The 17,986-nt window shown below is 37.2% G+C and overlaps 1 protein-coding gene across 3 annotated transcripts in view; it reads right to left on the bottom strand.

The window, feature by feature from the left end:
• RFX3 (regulatory factor X3) overlaps window positions 1-16,368 on the bottom strand; it is a 105,567-nt gene extending 89,199 nt beyond the window's left edge. For 2 of the 3 annotated variants that reach the window (XM_053932589.1, XM_053932592.1), the window contains exons 1-2: window positions 16,062-16,368; window positions 14,503-14,579 (exon numbers count right to left, since the gene is read on the bottom strand). The gene's annotated coding sequence lies outside the window, so the exon portion shown is untranslated. The remainder of the gene's footprint in view (window positions 1-14,502; window positions 14,580-16,061) is intronic. The other variant, XM_053932590.1, reaches the window with a different exon arrangement.
• Between the last annotated feature and the right edge of the window lie 1,618 nt (window positions 16,369-17,986).

Here is a 17,986-nt window from a genome sequence, read left to right as displayed (position 1 = left end):
TCCTAAAACAACAACGACAACAAATATACCCCCTCCACCAAAACCCCCAAATGACTCAAGATCTTATTTTAAGATATTCTTCAAGCATTCCACTCCTCAATAACTGGGGTTATTTTCTACAGAGTCTGGAGATTTACCTGTTCTCATGTAGCTGTTAAAAGAAACAGATTCTGAATTTCTCAATTCAAGTTATTCCCAACTACATCAAACTGAATAAAAGAATGTTCTTCCAAATATATTTTAAGTACCAATTCTGTATACACTGCCATGAAGCAGGCTAAAGCACCCCAAGAGAAAGCTAGAGATTAGCAAACATGAAAGCAAAGTGGCTGTTGGCAAATAAAAAATCAGGCAGTCCCTGAAAGCCAATCTCAGCACCTGTAGGCAATCCCTACAATCAACTATGTCAGCACTGTGTGATGCTTAGCAGACTAGTCACGCACCACTATCTTAGGTAAATTGTTAAATATTAAACCACATCCAAGCCAGGCATCCAACAAGAACAGGGAAAAAAAGCCTAACAGCCAAACTGTGGATACTGAACAACTGAGCTTAGTAACAAAAGGTGAATGCCACAAAAGTACTGAAAAAATAATTGTAATTGCAAAATATAAGTAAGCAGGTATCACTGTCACCAATGATGATATAATAAAGCAGCAAAAAAAGAACTACATTATAAATGCAAAGGAAAGAAAAAATGCTGACGTAAAAAAACCTCAAGACTGGCATGTACTTTAATTTGAAAGAAAGAGAGAGAAAGGAACATTTACAAACTTAGAAATTTAGAAACCCATTTACAGAAGGCTGTCTCATTATAAAATACTCCTTTATGTCCTAAAGATATCCTCAACCTTGCCCTACCATCTGAATTTTAAGAATCTCTTTAGAAATCTACTACTTAGCTTTGCAACCATGTATTTGAAGTACTGTAACTGTAACAAGGCAACCAATATTTCACGATGTTTACCATGTTCTTTCTTTTTTTATTTAAGAAATGTATACCCAATTTAAGAGCAAACTCAGCAGCAGCAATTCTACAGGAAATACACAAGAAATGCATTACATTGAAAGCAATGACAAAAAATCCTCTCACTACAAAAATACTATTTTACCAAACATGCTTGAAATTTACTATCACACTTGACAACATTAATTAAGATATTAATTATAACTTTGTTTGCCTTCCTGCGTGACCTTTCCCAACACGTTAGCTTTCACAAGCAGGTATTTATTCACAGGACACTGTTACTACATTTTGATGTCACATGAAATGAAATCTATTTTAACATTTAAAATACATACAAATCATACACAAAAAAATAAACTAAAAAATCCTGTAAGCCAAACATATAAAAAACCCTCCCACATGGCTTTTTTTTGACCTCACTGTAAAAGACACTCAGTTCCACAGCACATTCTGTTCTGCTTTTCCAACCCAACAGTACTGAGCACCTGAAAAGATAGTGATTTAACACACCACAGCTTGTATTTCCTGGATAGATACCAATATTTTATTTTTATTCCATCTGTGACTTAGAACAAACCATTTCAACTTATATTTTCAGCTTACAGGCATTTATTTATAAACAATATCCTAAAAGCATTAAATCATCTTTACTCACCACTACCTTTCTATCAAAGAAACAGTTCTCTAAGCTCTTAGTTATGATTGACTTAGCATTTGAAAACATGAAATTGTAAAATTAAAACAAGCACAAGGATTATTATTAGTTAAGTTTATCTAGCATGGCTTTTTTGCCCTCAAATCAAAAATACTGAGTTTAAAAAAAAAAATTAAGTACAATGTAAAACCCAAGTGAAGTAAAGAATAATGAAAAGCATACCAGCACACATAAATGCAAATAAAAATAATAAAAAAATATAAGGTAAATTAATTAATCATAAAAAAGGAGGACAGAATGTCATTAATCAATGACAATGACAATGGCTGGTACTGTACGACAGTGAGTGTTTAACTAATCTCTATATTTACAGTAATTGTACTTATAATTAGCAAGAAGTTATTATACAAATTTATAGCAAGAAATTATAATACAAATTGAATATTGAGAATTGCACAACTGGATCCAAAGCATATTTGTTTGTTTATTTGATTTCTGGCTTCTAATGTTAAAAATCATTCCTAATAGAAATGTTCATATAATCAGACAAAAAGCGTGATGTTCGGGAAGTTTAAGTAATATTACTTCCGAAAGATTATTTGACAAAAAGTAATGGTAACTGATTTTTATAATTATTTGGTAACTTTTTTTTATTTGGCTCCAGCCTACAGCACCTATAGAAAATAAAAAAACAATTCAAATATAAAGAACATTCAGCAACAGTATTTATACAATATTTATATAATGAACAGTAGAAACTGAATTTGATTTCTAAGTCTTAAGATAAAGACATATGACTATATAACATATCATTGCATTGTTCTTCCATAATTACCAAGTAACAATAAAAATAATATCAAACAGGTATCATTAGCTATCTCATTTATAATGCGGAAATATAGAAATCTAAACTACGACAAGTACAACACCAACATTGAACACTAATTACATAAATTCTGAGATATGTTTAAGTTTATTTCATTTGTTTTCCTTATTGCAGCTCTTTGTTTTGCCCACCAGGATTTCTACTAGTTGAATTTCTTGATTCTCATTTTAATCACTGACTTTAAAAAGTCAGGCAGGACTTGACATGAATATTCTAAAATACTAGCACATTAGAGTAGAGATACTTGAAAAAGGTACTGACTATGTCATGGTGTTAGATCTTTTAGGGCACTTTGAGTTTCACTGTGCATTCACATACTCTATTCAATCAAAAAAAAGGATTTTTCCTTGGAAAAAAATCACTAGAAACACTTTATGGAAATCCTACATCTCTCTTTAACTTACATTCTCAAATTTGACAGAGGTATGTTTAACAAATTATGAATAAAATAAAAACATGTAGTAAATAATTTATTTGCTTATCCAGGCCTTAATCATTCAATTCAACTCAGCTTATTAGCTGATATGAAACATCTCTATTTAAATAAAGGGATTACTTTCTAATACTGCCATGATTATCAAGACTACATTTATCATAATTAGTAATGTATACATATGTTTTTGCTTATCTCTCAAGCAGTGCTAAATAAGAGTAAGAGAAATCAAAGTACATTAATTTTGCTATGGATCTGAATGTCCCATCATTATAAACTCCAGCCAAAACAACTAAAAGACCCTCAAAGAGAATCACTTCAGTCAACAGAAGCATTGATTATCAACCTATTTTTTCTGATTTCACCAATAACAGTTACTGCAATACATACTTCCTTAGATCCTTGCTCTCGATCTCTATCATTGCTATTAATTTTATATCTGTAGCTATATGATAAAGCAAACACTTTTTTAAAACAAACATCTCTTTACATACACTCAAAAATGATTGCCCTTGCATCTGAAATCCTTTTTCTTTGGACACAGTCCAGTTCTTATCAAAGTGAACAGAGTCAAGTTACAGGAAAATGTTTTAGATACCCTCATTACAAAAAAAATTGATACCCTCTTCAGATTGTTGGCTGTTATGTACATTGAACACCACTTACAAATCACCAGGCAGTAAGCCAAATATAGAATGCTTCATCAACATCCCTGAACTTGTTTCAACAAAGAAAGGACATTATCCAGTTTATTTTAAAATTCTGAATAATTTCCAATAAAAATGTAATTTGTAGTTCTTCCTCTTTTATTATTTTCTTTTGCTATAACAAAGGAATTAAAAACTCCTAATTAAGACTTTGATAAATACACACAAAAAAATGCCCACAGAAATCAGCAACTGGGGTTTGGTTTTGCCAGGTATTCAACCAAGGTCCCTCCTTCTTTCATAAAACCCTTTGTTCATCATTGTCTTTTTCTCAAGAGATCTAAAAAATTTTGTTTTCCTGCTACTGCTTTTATTTTTTTGCCTCTGCAGTACTCCAGTGAAAAAGTCTCAAGGTTTCATTCTAAAATATTGTATAAATAAATGCGAGGAATCCAGTCTATGTCCAGACCTAAGTTTGCAAAATCCATAGAATGAAGTGTTGGACCAAAATAACAGAAGTAACACACCAAAGAAAAAAGGAACCCAAGAGTTGTGTGGTTAGGGAGATCATCTCCTGGGCACCCACCCAATCCAGGTATTTGTGATGTATGTCAAGAGGACTACTTTGTGACTCTAGCTCTATCCCTCCACTTTTACTTCCAGATGTGAGGATTTAAATGCAGTCCTAGGAAACTGAACTGGCCAACAAGACTAGAAGGCAAACTAGATCACATCTAGGAACTTCTGCTGTAGAGCAAGAATCCCAAGTAAAATTATAGTATAGCTTGGGCTGCCATGGATTTCAGGAGCTGCCAAGCCCAACTTCCGTCCCAAAGCAGGTTCAGACTTGGCATTAGACCAGCTCCCCAGGGTTTTATCCATTCAGAGGCCGAAAATCTCCGGCAAAACCTCACTTGGTCCAAGGTGCGTTGTTGGGCCATCCTCATGGGGAAAAAGGGTCTTCTTGTGTCCAATCTAAACCTCTCGTGATTTTCTCTCATCCTTTCACCACACACTTCCATAGGAAGTGCACTTCCAGGGAAGGCTGCCATTGAGACCTCTGTAACTCTCTCTTCTCCAGACTAAACAAGTCCATGTCCTTCAGTGCCTATTCACAGACATGCACTTTAGTTCCTGACTTCTTAGTGGCTCTTTGCTGAACTTACTCCAACCAACATCCTTCCCACAGCAGCAGAAGAGTAACAGTAAAAGCAGAAATGCATGTGAATTTTGTATAATAAATACAGAAGAGACATGAATAAACATTTGTCTCAATTTCCTGCCTATACCTGTGTCCATACAGCCCAACATTTTTTGATCTTCTCCGCACTGAAGGCACACTGCTTGCACACGTTCAGCTACCTGACAACCATGGACCTCGGGGTCTCATCCAACCTATAGTCTCAGCCACTCTGTCCCCACCCTGCAGTCTGCAGCTACAGGTCTGTGAAGCCCTAGAGAGCTTCACAGGACTGGCATTTCTCTCTCTTTTGGCCAGAAGATTTTTGTAGAAGTAGGTTAAAAGAGTACTTTTTTTCAGTGACCGCTTTTGTTCTAGATTTCACTAAGACAACTGTGTTTATAATAGGTAATCTGTATGTTTGCTGTAAGAAAATATAAGCTTTCTAACACCCTGTGAAGAATGGCGAGCAGATTATTTGAGAAGATATGCTCAATACAGAAATGACATACCAGTCAGTGATATGGTATGCAACCATGTTTTATCACCGGTAAAACCACCAGTTTTACCCTTTGCCCTAACACAAGTAACTCCACTTAACAAGCTGAACAACCTAGACTAAAATAAAACGCCTTGGTAGATGAAAATATGAAAATATCTTCCACATTTCTTTCACTCTTCAAGGAAAAAAACCCCAAACTAACAAACAAATACAAAACCCCAAACAATCAACCAAACCAACCATAAACTGCACACCATCCTGTACTGAGTACCTTCAGCATCTCCTGTTCCTTTGGTTTTATTGATGCCTTAAAGATCTAGAAATGAGCAATACACTTTTGAGACAATAGTAGTATAGGAGGTAATATAAAGGCTGGTCTTTATTGGAGGCCTGGAAGGGGCAGGTATATAAAAAAGCCCATCCCACACAGCGTGAATAGCTGTGTAAGTTTAGCAAATTAGCATAATTGAAAAGAATTCCCAATTAGGAGCACAGTCGATGAGGTAATTCCCCCTGGTTCTACCCTTTCCTGAATTCCACCCCAGCTTAGATAAGAACTAAACTTTATTTATGAAAATATGTCTCCAAGAGCTGGTTTGAACCTTGGCTCTCAAAGAGAACCAAGACAAGACAGGGGCCTTGGACCCCTGGGGCTTGGAGCTTCTGGAATGTGTTTCGTCTTTCTGCCTATCAGGGTAGAGAAAAACACTGGAGCTAGCTAGGAACTATATAATTATACAACAATAGTCTAAATATATTCAAAAAAATATATAAGGAGGAAACAAGAAAGCAAAAATCATTCTGGCAACATTACAGTAAACTTAACCATTTCCATACTAGCAAGTTAAATGCTGTAACTAGAGCACATAAAATGCTTTTGAATCACTCTGTGGAAGACAGAAGTACTTCATGTGGAATTAATATATTTTTAAAAATTAAATCTAAATATTAGTCAAAGAGAACAGATCATTGGGACATCAGAAGCATAGCTATAAAACAAAGTTATACTTGTGACCATGCAGTTTGCTTTATGGAGATGACACATGTAATTTTATTAGAGGATGTAACACATTATGAATCAACATCTCAATTCCCACTATTAATACACAATTACATCTTCAAGCTGTTTTTAATGGTCAAAACCTGTTACTTTCCCATTCTTACACTACAAACTCTGGGACAAGTACTAAAGCATTTCTGACCAAAACTTACACACACACAGAGCTTTCTTTACCACAGATGACAAAACCATAATTTCTATCAGCCATATCCACCTGTTTTTCTGACTTGGACATTATTTTTTTCCCCATTTTAAAAAATATGGGAAGAAAATGTTTGTAGTTTTTCAAAATATTCATTATTTTCAAGTACAGGAAAAAAAATTACTGGCTCCAGTTTAACCCTTTCTTCAGTAGAGTACAGATGGTCAGTCTGTTGATGTTGAGCTTTCAGGAAATTCAGCTGTGTCTGAAGAGTTACCATGCTTGGATCATAGTATGTAACAGAAAATAGAACTATGCTGACACAAAAACTTCTCAGTATCTCAAACTTACATCTGTGTTGAGGACATAAGCCATTAAAAGTTTCTGAGATTTACAGCACTGAGTTGTTACAAGTCTTAGCTAAATAATCTAGTATTTCATCTTGAAATTAAGCAGTGGGTGTCCTTATATGGCAATCTTTCACATGGAAAGTAATCCTATAACTTCTCTTCATCTCAGTTGTCTGAAATATGTTTGTGACAAACGAAGTTGTAACCAGTGATTTGAGACTGCATGAAGAATCCATCTTCATCAGGTCATGATAGTTGGTCACTGCACTGAAATCATGATCCTGTGTCCAGCTCTTCCCTGAATTCAAGAAATGTCAGTTTCTTCAGAATTCAGTATGGAGAAATAAATACTAAAGTAGGCCAAGGAGTGAAGATACTAAAGACCTTCAAGCCCTATTAAGGACAGGAAATTTGACTCAGTGGCACATATCAAGATGACAGCAGGAAATTTTAGTATCTGAATTTTAAATCTGCCTCCACAGGAAGTATGGATATAAAACATTAACATAAAATCTGGATATCCCAGACCACATAAGTTCATAAGGTTATAGTGTTTAACAACTGACCATCTGAATGACCTGAAACAATAGCAGTAAAAAACTACTACACCAAACAGATACAACTGAATCAGTGTAAACCCACAACTTTTAAAACACTGTAAGATCTGTTTCATAAGACAGAATCATAACTTACATGATAAATTATGTTATTGCTTTGTAGGACCATCTCTAATTCTGAGTTTACTGCTAATGAACCTTTCCTCAACATGACATAAGTTTGCTAGCAAAAGGTACTTCAGACACAAAACCTAAATTCTGTGAACTAGCCAGAGGTTTGCAAGACCCTAAGCCTTTCTCATCTCCACACCGCTACAGACTCAGCATACTGAAATCTCTACACATTTACTTGCTTACTACTGTTCCTCTCAGAACTGGGCTTCTTACACTAGAAAGGAGTTTCAAAGTTGGAGAAAGCCAGAGCAACTCAGGACAACCTTTCATCAGAAAGCACCTGGAAAGAGACAATGAAGAGCTGCATTTTCATCTTAATTGCCTCACTTCACTCTTGCCTCACTTCAGAATGCAGATTTGTAGCTCAAAAGTATTTCCACAAAATAACGGAATAAAGCTATATTTCTGTTCTACTTACCTCCACTTATTATTAAATAATAATTATATTAAATTACATTAAATCTATGATTTAATGTTCTAAACATGTTCTACTCTCTAAACAACTGTAAGGATGATATAGCTCACAGAAGAGCTTCCATGCTTTTCAGAAATTCCAACTAATAAACTTCCTAGAAGTTACATGGAATTGCTATTAATATTACCCAGTTTCAACTCTGAGGAATTAGAAACACATTGGATTCTACATTTTTCCATTTACTAAATCTGACAGGAAAACAATACAATGAATATGGAAGAGTTATTTATCAACTCCTCTACAAATTGCAACTCAGTTGAATTGATTTAACACAAAGTGGACAAAACACAATAGGCGTGAACTAAATGCTAAAGACAAATACAAATGTTTATATGATCTTAGCTACCACAGTGTGTCAACTCACATCATGGCTAACAGTCAGTTTGATAAATCAGCTACTATACAAGTAGCTCAACTGCTCCTTACCATCTAAAGCTAATGTAACTTTGAAAACATCTGGACTTTCCTACAGAAGAAATCTAAATAGTTTTCATAAGTCATGTATTTTATAAATTACTGTAAAAGTCTCTTGAACTATATATATTTAAACAACACCTTTCTATAACTTAACCAAAAAATGCATATCAGATGATCATTTAATTATTCCAGATTTTTCAGTCATAAATTTTGAGAAAATTAGTTTTTACATGGCAATTATAGAACAACTATTTTTCTTAAAAACACTGAAAAGGAAAAACAGGATTTTAATTAAAGAAAGTAGTTCTAAAGCAAGGTTAATTCTTTATTGCATTTTCTAAATTCTCTGAGATACAAAGTAATTAACACTGACATCCAATAATAAACACAATATATTAAACATTAACTAGAAAGACAAAGTAACAATCCTTTGTGTGTAGCCACATGTCCTTCCTAATGGAAGAACTACAATGTACATCTCATCAGCAAAAACGAGAGGTAGGCAACATTCTTCCTTCATTAAATCTTTAATTCTATTGTATCTACTCTCAAACCAGAGAACAATAAAGAGGTAAGAATACAGCAGACATCTTACTGGGAATACAAAACAGCTAGGACTCTAAATGGAGAATTTTGAGTACTTTTTGCAGCAGTTAAATAGGAAATAAGTATTCAAATTTATGAGACATTTAATGTAAGACAGAAATCCTGATATTGACCACTGCTTCCAATGGCATGAGAACTTGAGAACTACAGCTATTTTAGTTTTGTTTTTTTGGTTGGTTGGTTGGGTGGTTTTTTGTGTTGTTTTTTTTTTTGTTTGTTTGTTTGTGTTTTTTCTGTTTTGTTTTGGGTTTTTTTTTTGGGTTTTTTTTTTTTTGCTTTCCTCTACCAATAATGAATAGATGAAGTTCTCCTTAGATAATGCTGACTACTTTTTACCATTCAACTCATTAGTTTCACTGCTAATTTCACTCCCAGCTCTTTACAGTGCAGAATTCTACCACAATGCAAGGAAGAAAAAGCTCAGGTGATAAGACTAATTTTGTTAAGATGATGCCACACAGTACAACAGCAACATATCAAAATGCTCTGCGGATAATCTGCAACAGATCACACCAAAGACAGTAGTACAAATTGATAGTCCTAGTCATTTAATCCACTAGAAAGGAAACTAAGGAAACTTCAGAAATTCAATAAACATCCAATATCATTGTGAGATTAAGAGAGATACATAAGCAAGACTGCTCTCCCTTCTTCCCGCCCCAGACTTTGGAACTTTTGGGGAGGGGGGAAGAAAATCAAACCAAAGATATTAGAGAATCACTTGAAAATTCAGCAGACATGAATTGGTTCACTGGAGCCAAAAATGTATTTTTGAATAAATAAATAGCTATAACGTTAATAACTGTCTTGTAAGTAGTTCTGTCATGGAATCCTATTATACTTTCAAAATTCCTTGTAAAGAATGTATAGTTAGCAGCACACAAAAAAGTAATCAGACAAAAAAACACCAAAACCCCAGAACACCTTAACTGAGGTAGAATAATATGAGTCAATGGCACCTGCAAACCGACATACTTCATCCTTTAACAGAGATGCCTCTTACTATTTCTACTTTGTAATGTTGCATGATTTAACTACACTGAGTTTCAGAGTTTAGAAAAAATCCCTGAGGTGGTATATAAGAGAAAGCATAGTTAGATTAAATGACGAAGTAAAAGAGAAGAGAGAATCCACTTACTTGGTACATAAACAGCAAACATGGCTTTGAGTCATTAGTTGTAGTAGCAGCATCCAAAGCCTCAACAAAATCTAAATACATGGTTTCTGCCTTAAAGGCCTTATAAACTTACTTGAAATCTGTCTTCAATAAGAAGAAATGAAAGAAATAAATATATTGTTTACTCAGAGATGGTCTAAGAAGCTGAGATGTACTCAACATACTTAATCTATGGGTGAATGAAATGACCTTTAAAAATAGTACTAAATTCCTCTTTCCTCTCTTTGATGAATGAATAGTTATAAATGCTACAAGTACACTCCAATTCAGTTATTAATATACAATATTTGGCATTTTCATAGCATTGCTATGAATGTCATGCAAGAATTTAAAGAAGACAGATATTCTAAATTGCTAGAAATTAACCTTCCAAGTCTCACTAAAATTTATATTGCAAAACAGGAAATTTCTTTATCAAATAGAATTGACAATATATCCACTACCTCTTGATTTTAGGACACCAAAACTGAAGTTCCTAACTAACTGAACAACTCACAATAGTGAACAGGCAGAACAACTAAATTGTTTGCAATAGTGTCCAAAACTAAGCAATTTGAGGTGTACTACCCTAGATACACTCTACGTCTTTTCACGTGTTTCCAAAGGAAAATTACTCTAAACTCGACACCATTAACCACCTGCACACAGGAAAAAAATATTGCCTTATTAATCTTATGGGGTATGATAAAAAAATAGGTATTACTAAACTACAGAAGTTACTACAATTAATTTCTAATCTGACAGGTTCATATATCCATAGGGAATTCTTTTAAAATGAAACTTACTGGTAATTTTAAATATGTAGAGGCAAGGGCTGGTTTGGGGCTTTTTTGTTGGTTTTTGTTTGTTTGTTTATTTTGGGAGGTTTTTTGTTTGTTTTTTGTGGGTTTTTTGGTTGGGGTTTATTTTGGGGGGGTTGTTTGGTTTGGTTTGAGGTTTTTTTGTATTTTGTTGGGGGGAAGGTGTGAGGGGGAGGTGGGTTGGTGGCTTTCTTTCCCAGAACTACTGATTGATTGATGGAGAAAAATATCCTGTTCTTTTTGCAATTCATAAGTACATACTCTCCATGCCAACCTCAGTTTCATCTAGGAAGAGCTTCAGTGAGAAAGGAAAACAATTCTATATACAGCAATACATTTTTAAAAAGGGTTCATATGAGCAAATTAGCTACATAAAATGTGAACACAGACTTATAAATGAAAAATATACAGTAAAGGTCGCTCCAAAATATATGTGTGTCTCACATGAGTTCATGTAGTACTTCAGTAAGTATACAGCTCATATAGTTTTAGCTACAAGTGAAACAGACATAATTTACATATAAATATTTGTTCTCTTTTGATGAACAGAAATTGCATTTTAAGTGTGTGAATTAACATACACAGACATAATCCGATCCAGAACAGCCAATTTCCTCTACGATTTTTAACATAATATTGTCAAAATAGTAAGTTTGCTATATTGCACTGCACAGAAAAGAAAAGTGTGAAAATTTCAGTAATGTTTATTCAAGTCTCATATGCATTATCAAAGCATTTCAATTAACAAACTTTCAGGATTTTCTTTCCTTTTTGTATTTCAAATAGCACAGCACCCTCTGGTGCATCTGCTAGAAAAAGAAAACAACTAACAATAAACACCAGTCATTGCGATAAAAAAGTCAACATAAAAACAAGAAAAAATGAGAAATGAGTCCATAGAAACAAAAATAACAAAAAATTATTAGAAAACTAACTTCAATTTCAATCTTCCCTATTAAAATCTTTTGTAATTGAGAAAATTATAAGTATTGAATAAAAACTTTTAAAAGAAAAGAAACCTGCAGATATGCTAATACAGCAAGGTGCCAGAAAAAAATTAAACATACATTAGTTTGACACTAATCCTGTGTTCTTAATAGTAATTCATTTTTATTAAAAAATATTCCAAAAATAAATAATCTTTAAGTAGAAAAGAAAAGGTAGTGAAACAAATTGTTACACCAAGCAATATATCTGCTCTTGGTCTTGTAAGAATAACAATTATTAGGTCTACAGCTATCCACACACTCAAACTGATGAATTTCACACCAAAATACTCAGATCTCCTTTAAAAGTCCAACGAGAAAAAAAATTTTAAAATTATTGCATTATATGAAACATTTTAAACTCTGCTATGATATTTTAACTGTTAAAGCATAACCTCTAATATGACACATCAAACTATTAAAATACACCTAGTCATTAGGAAAATAATTTCCTACAAAAGTACATTTTTCTAATCACAGAAGTGGAGATCACCATCTGCTTTAGGAAGCTCTTTTGTAAACCTCTGGAAGTTTCAACACAAGGCACAAGAAATGAAAGTGACACCTGTTTAAATCAGCCATCTGTCTCTAACAAACTAGATTTAGCCAAATCTAAAAATCAAAATCTTAGCTGTGAGAAAAGAGAAGTATTGTTTTGATTGACAACCAACTGTAGGCAATATACATTGACAATAAACTTGTGGCTAATTAAAATAAAAGGTCTTAAACTTTAGTTATTCATTTTAAAAGTGTCAGTAAGTTTTCAGCCCTAATTCTTGGCCAAAAAAAAGAAAAAAAAAAGCATTTTCATTGATAATTTCAAAACATTCTTCTTTTTGTACTCTAGAACATAAATTTGACAAGGAACTCAATTTTGAAATGGAACTCCAACTACAAGGACACTACATTGCCACTGAAAGTTTATTTTTTATTCTGTATTGTAGAGCATTCATATGTCTTTCCAACTGACAATTATTTTTAAAAACCATTTTAATAGTCATATATATTTTTTAAAGCTTATTCATTTTTTAAGCATTTTGCATGACACATACCTGCAGATGGTAAGCTGTTGAAAACTGCAGGTAAAAAATACAACTGATCTAGAATATTTTCAGAGAGAAGAAAGCCTTTCAAAGTAGAACATGAAAATGAGAAACACTAGCTACAACACTAATAGGAACTACAGTGATAAAGTACTATTGCATTTTAGACACTGGCTTACGTTCAAGTAGGAGAAGCAAACAAAAGCTGGACTTCTCAAAAGTTTAGTAAATGGAAACAAAGTGCAACATTTCTTTCTCTAGGCAGTTTTTGATTAACAATACCCTGTCAAAAAGGAACAAAAATGGGATAGTGCTAACAAAGCCAAACCTAATATCTAATAAAGCACCATGACTTTAAAATCTTTAATAGCTTTTAACAGTATCTTTGATGCCGCTGTCTTTTACCTACACTACCCTAGTGAAAGGATTTCTCCAAAGTAGCATAATGTAGGTTAGCTTACTAGTAACACAATAGAGCACCTGATCCTTACCGTTTTGTTCGGATACGTTGAAACAAAATTAGATAGTCACACTCTGTAAGTCATGAAAGCCTATGCATTTTAAATAAATAAATAAATATCACAAGCTATGTCATTTTTAAACACTGGTCAGCATCACAAACACCAACTATTTTGTTAGCTGTGGGCATTAGGGAATCAGAATGCACAATGCAGATCTCGTCTGTGGTCACTGCAGTATCTCAGAAAGAATAAAGAGTAAATACTTTTCTCAGAGAAGTCCATAATACTAAAAGCAGTGATTACACCTGCTTTATTATTTTCCAAATTGTAGTCACTGGCTAAGGAAAATGCAGATGAATAGTACTATAAAGGTCTTTGGTTTTAGACAAAACCATGTGCTTTTAATATGATTTTTCAAAAACACCTGTATACATCACCCCACAGAATTAGAAGAGAAACTTTGTCTCACACACAGGCACACACTTTCCTTTGCTACCCAGCAGCCTGGATACATGTTCTGCAAAGACATCCTGAGCAGTATTCTGTCCTGCTCTAAGAGAACTACTTAAGAAAGGTATGCTGCAGAACTGACATATAATCTCTCGGCCTTTTCAACAACAGTAGATGCCAGGAATTATTTTGAAACCAATGAATTACAGAAACTAGCAACGAATTCATAAAGACTTAGATGTGCCATATAACTGATACCCTACTAGTACTCACACTGAAAATTCTTAATGTATTTAGAACTTATTTATACCAGGGCCTACAAAATTAGTATGCAGTGGTTTCATCTTGGAGTTAAAAAATTAAAAGACGATGATGTAGAGGCTTTTGGTCATTATTTAAAATAATTTCTTTTCCAAGTTCTTGTGAATTATGAAATATTAAAACACTCTAAAAAAAAGATCCAATATGCCTTGCCTCAAGGAATATCAGTATCAAACAATGCACTAACCACTTAGCAGATTTTGTAGTTAATACCTGCTTGAAAAAATTGCCCCAGGCACACTCATTGGTAGTTCCAATGTGAGACAAATCCCGTATCTTACACTGGATATCTAGGGATACAAAAATGGAAAAGGTGTATGTACAATTAAATGTAGGGATTAGATTAAAAACAAGAGCATTATTTTTTCCTAATTATGTTACTAAATAAATAAGAAAATAAATAAGTCACCACTTTAGAAAGAATAAAATCTACCAAAACAACACATGATTTGACAAGTCAAAGGGGAGAGTGCAAGTGGCTATTGATATGTTAAGATGTTAAATTTTTCATTGCCATAAAAGATACCAAAAATTGACTTCATCCAAAGAATTCAAAAAGTATATGAAGTATGATTTGACATCAATGACAACACAAATCTTTAGATCTTAATACGCAATCACAAAATGGATGAAGAAAGCAAGCATTTTGGATTAAAAATGAGAAGGAAACGATAATCATTAATAACATGAGTCCTACTACATCTCTTTGAGGGGTAAATAGCTGCCCCTTCCCTCTTCCACAAAAGCACTCTTGGAAAGCAGAACCACTAACAAAATCACACAGACTTATTTTTCATACTGTTTTTTTCTCCTTTCTTTGCTGCTTAGTGCTGAAACCCACAGTCAGTATCTTGAATTTCCTTCATCGTGGAGAGTTTAAGGAAACAAATGGATTCTCTCCACATGCACGTAACTCACTGGGCAATAAACTAGACTTACACATGCATGATTACATGCTACACTGTCAGTAGGAAAGCATAATTTAAAAACAATTCCCTGCAGAAGGAGTGCAATAAGAAAAAAAAAAACTGCTACACTATGTATTGGTGAAGGTATTGAATAAACAAAACCCCACTTCACAATACAAAGAAAATATAGCTTGCACAAAAACAAACTGCAACATTAATTATGAATAAAAGAAAAAATTACACAGAGAAAGCACACAAAAAAAAAGGGGGTTCATATGACCGACAGCACGAGAGTATCATTAAAAGATATAGCAAGTTCAAGAAAACCTGCAACATTTAGTCATTTAGTAGTCAAATCAAATCAGAACAAGGCGCCTGTAAGTGAAAGGGGGAAACCAACCCCTACTCTTGCCGTCCTACAGGATCCGTCTCCGGCTGCATCTTTCCTCCCAACCCTACGGCTTTTTTCAGGTTTAAAGCCATTAACCTTTGACTGAGGCCGCAGCGCGTTCCCCGATTTCTCCATCTCCCGACCCGTACAAACGAGATCCAACTCAGACGCACACCCACCGCATCCCAGCGATTGTCCTGGAGGTCCCGCAGCGTGCCTGCGTCCCCGGCATCGCCCAGCCTTTCCTCCTCCTCGGCCCGCACGGCGGCCGGCCCCGCTCCCCGCCCGACACCCCCGTCTATGCCCGCCGCCCCTCTCCCCCCAACCGCACAGCGCTCCCGGGAGGGCCGCGGGGGGTCGGCGGGGAGCCCCGCGTCCCCTCGCCGCCCTGCGAGCACGGGCGCAGCCCGGGCCCGGATGCCTCGCGGAGAAAGAGGAGGGAGGGCCGGGGTGCGCCCGCCGAGCGCATTCACCTGTGCCGGGGCGGGCTGCGGCGGCGCTCCCGCTGTCGCTGCTGCTGCTGGCGGCGGCTGCGGTTGTTGTTGTTGTTGTTGTTGTGGTGGGTGACGGTGAGGCAGGGGGTGCGGAGCAGCGGCAGGAGGAGGAGGAGCAGGAGCGGGAGCGGAGCGGCTGTTGTTGATGGGTAACAGTCGCCAGGACTACGGTGACTATGGCGCTCGACTCACAAGGCAACGGTTGCTATAACTCACAAAAGGAGAGCGGGAGCGGGAGGGAGGGACCGGCGGGCGGACGGAGGGAGGCGGGGGCGGCGGCGCGGCCGAGCGCCCCGGAAGGGGCGGGGCCTGCGGTAACGGCTGGCGCGCGGCGGTTTCCCCGGCCCCCCGGCCTAGGGCGCGCGCCCGCCCGGTTCTCCGCCCGCGCGGGGGGGCGCACACGGCGGGCCCGGCGCGGTGCGGGGCGCGCGGCGGCCGCGTGAGTCCCGGCGGGGGGGGTGTGGCCGCGCGGCGGCCGCCTGACGCCACTTCCGGCAGGAGGCCGGGCAGGAGGGGCTTGGCGGCCGCCGTCCTTCTCGCCTCAAGATGGCGGCGGACGGGCCGCTCCCCCACCGCCTGTGGCCCGCGCTGCCATTTTCGAGGCGGGGAGGAAGAGGGGGAGGAGGAGTGGATCGCCGGCGACTAGCGGCGATGGAAGGGGAAGCGCTGCCGCCACCGTGCCTGTCGTCTTTCCTGTCCCGCCGACTCGCTGGTGGCCCCGCGTCAGCCCTGCCGACCCTGGACTTCTGCGGGGGGCCGAGCCAAGGCCCCGGAGTGCCTGGTGGCTGCTCTCAGCCCACGTGGGCTTCCCGCCCGAGTGCGTGCGTTGGGCCGTTGTCCCAGCTGGCACACCGACTCACAGAATCCATTGGGTTAGAGAAGACCTCTGAGATCGCCGATTCTAATCGGTGACCAAACACCACTATGTCATCTACACATGGCACTGAGTGCCACGTCCAGTCTTTCCGTAAACACTTCAAGGGAGGTTACCACAAAGTGTAATAACCGGGTGCTCTCCTGTCAGGCTGTGTCTGCTCCTTCCAGGTGTATACAGAGTCATAGGGTTGGAAGGGACCTCTGGAGATCATCTAGTCCAGCCCCCCCGTGCCAAGGCAGGGTCACCCAGAGCAGGTTACACAGGAACATGTCCAGGTGGGTTTTGAATGTCTTCAGAGAGGGAAAATCCAGGACCTCGATGGGCAGCCTATCCCACTGCTCTGCCAACCTCAAGAAGTTCCTCGTGTGGGTACGTATATGTTGAGGCTATGTATAGTGCCCCTGCATCTACTGGCTGCTAACTATGTCTCCCGGTAGTCCCCGTGCATCCCCATCTGCAGCGGTTTACTAAGCGGAAAAGTATCTCTGAAACTTTATACACAATTGCAGCAGTCTGTGTAGCCGGTAAGGCTTGCCTATAATACCTGTAAACCGTGGCATTCCCTCTTGACCTTTGTACTGTTCTGTGTCCTCACATGGTGTACCAGCCCGTGGTTTACCAGTCACATCTTTCTCATACCTTCTGCTAAAATCACGTGACATTTGTGTGGAATGCTCTACAACCAATTCTACTCCACCTATCCCTACAGAAAAAAATTGAAATTGCTCTTACATTAGTAGGTTTACTTTGATTTTCAGGGCCCTGTGTAACCATCTTAAGCTGTAGCAACTATTTACTAAAAAATACTGGGAAATAGGGGTAAGTATATACAAACAAGATCTTGATTGACAGAGATTTAAGTCTATAACAGAACAATCTTGAATTAATAAAACTATTTAAAGTCGTTCTACAGCTGAGGCTATGTCTTGGTATTACTGCTGTGGAACCTAATTTTTGTGAGATGCTAAACTAGTTACGTCAGCTGAGATCTTTAACCTCATTGGATGTCTGGGTGTTTTAAGAGCTC

The sequence above is a fragment of the Vidua chalybeata genome, chromosome Z (assembly GCF_026979565.1).
Source record: "Vidua chalybeata isolate OUT-0048 chromosome Z, bVidCha1 merged haplotype, whole genome shotgun sequence".
Lineage (NCBI taxonomy): Eukaryota > Metazoa > Chordata > Aves > Passeriformes > Viduidae > Vidua > Vidua chalybeata.
The sequence above is the reverse complement of the archived record's forward strand: the minus strand, read 5'-3'. Positions and strand labels throughout refer to the sequence as shown.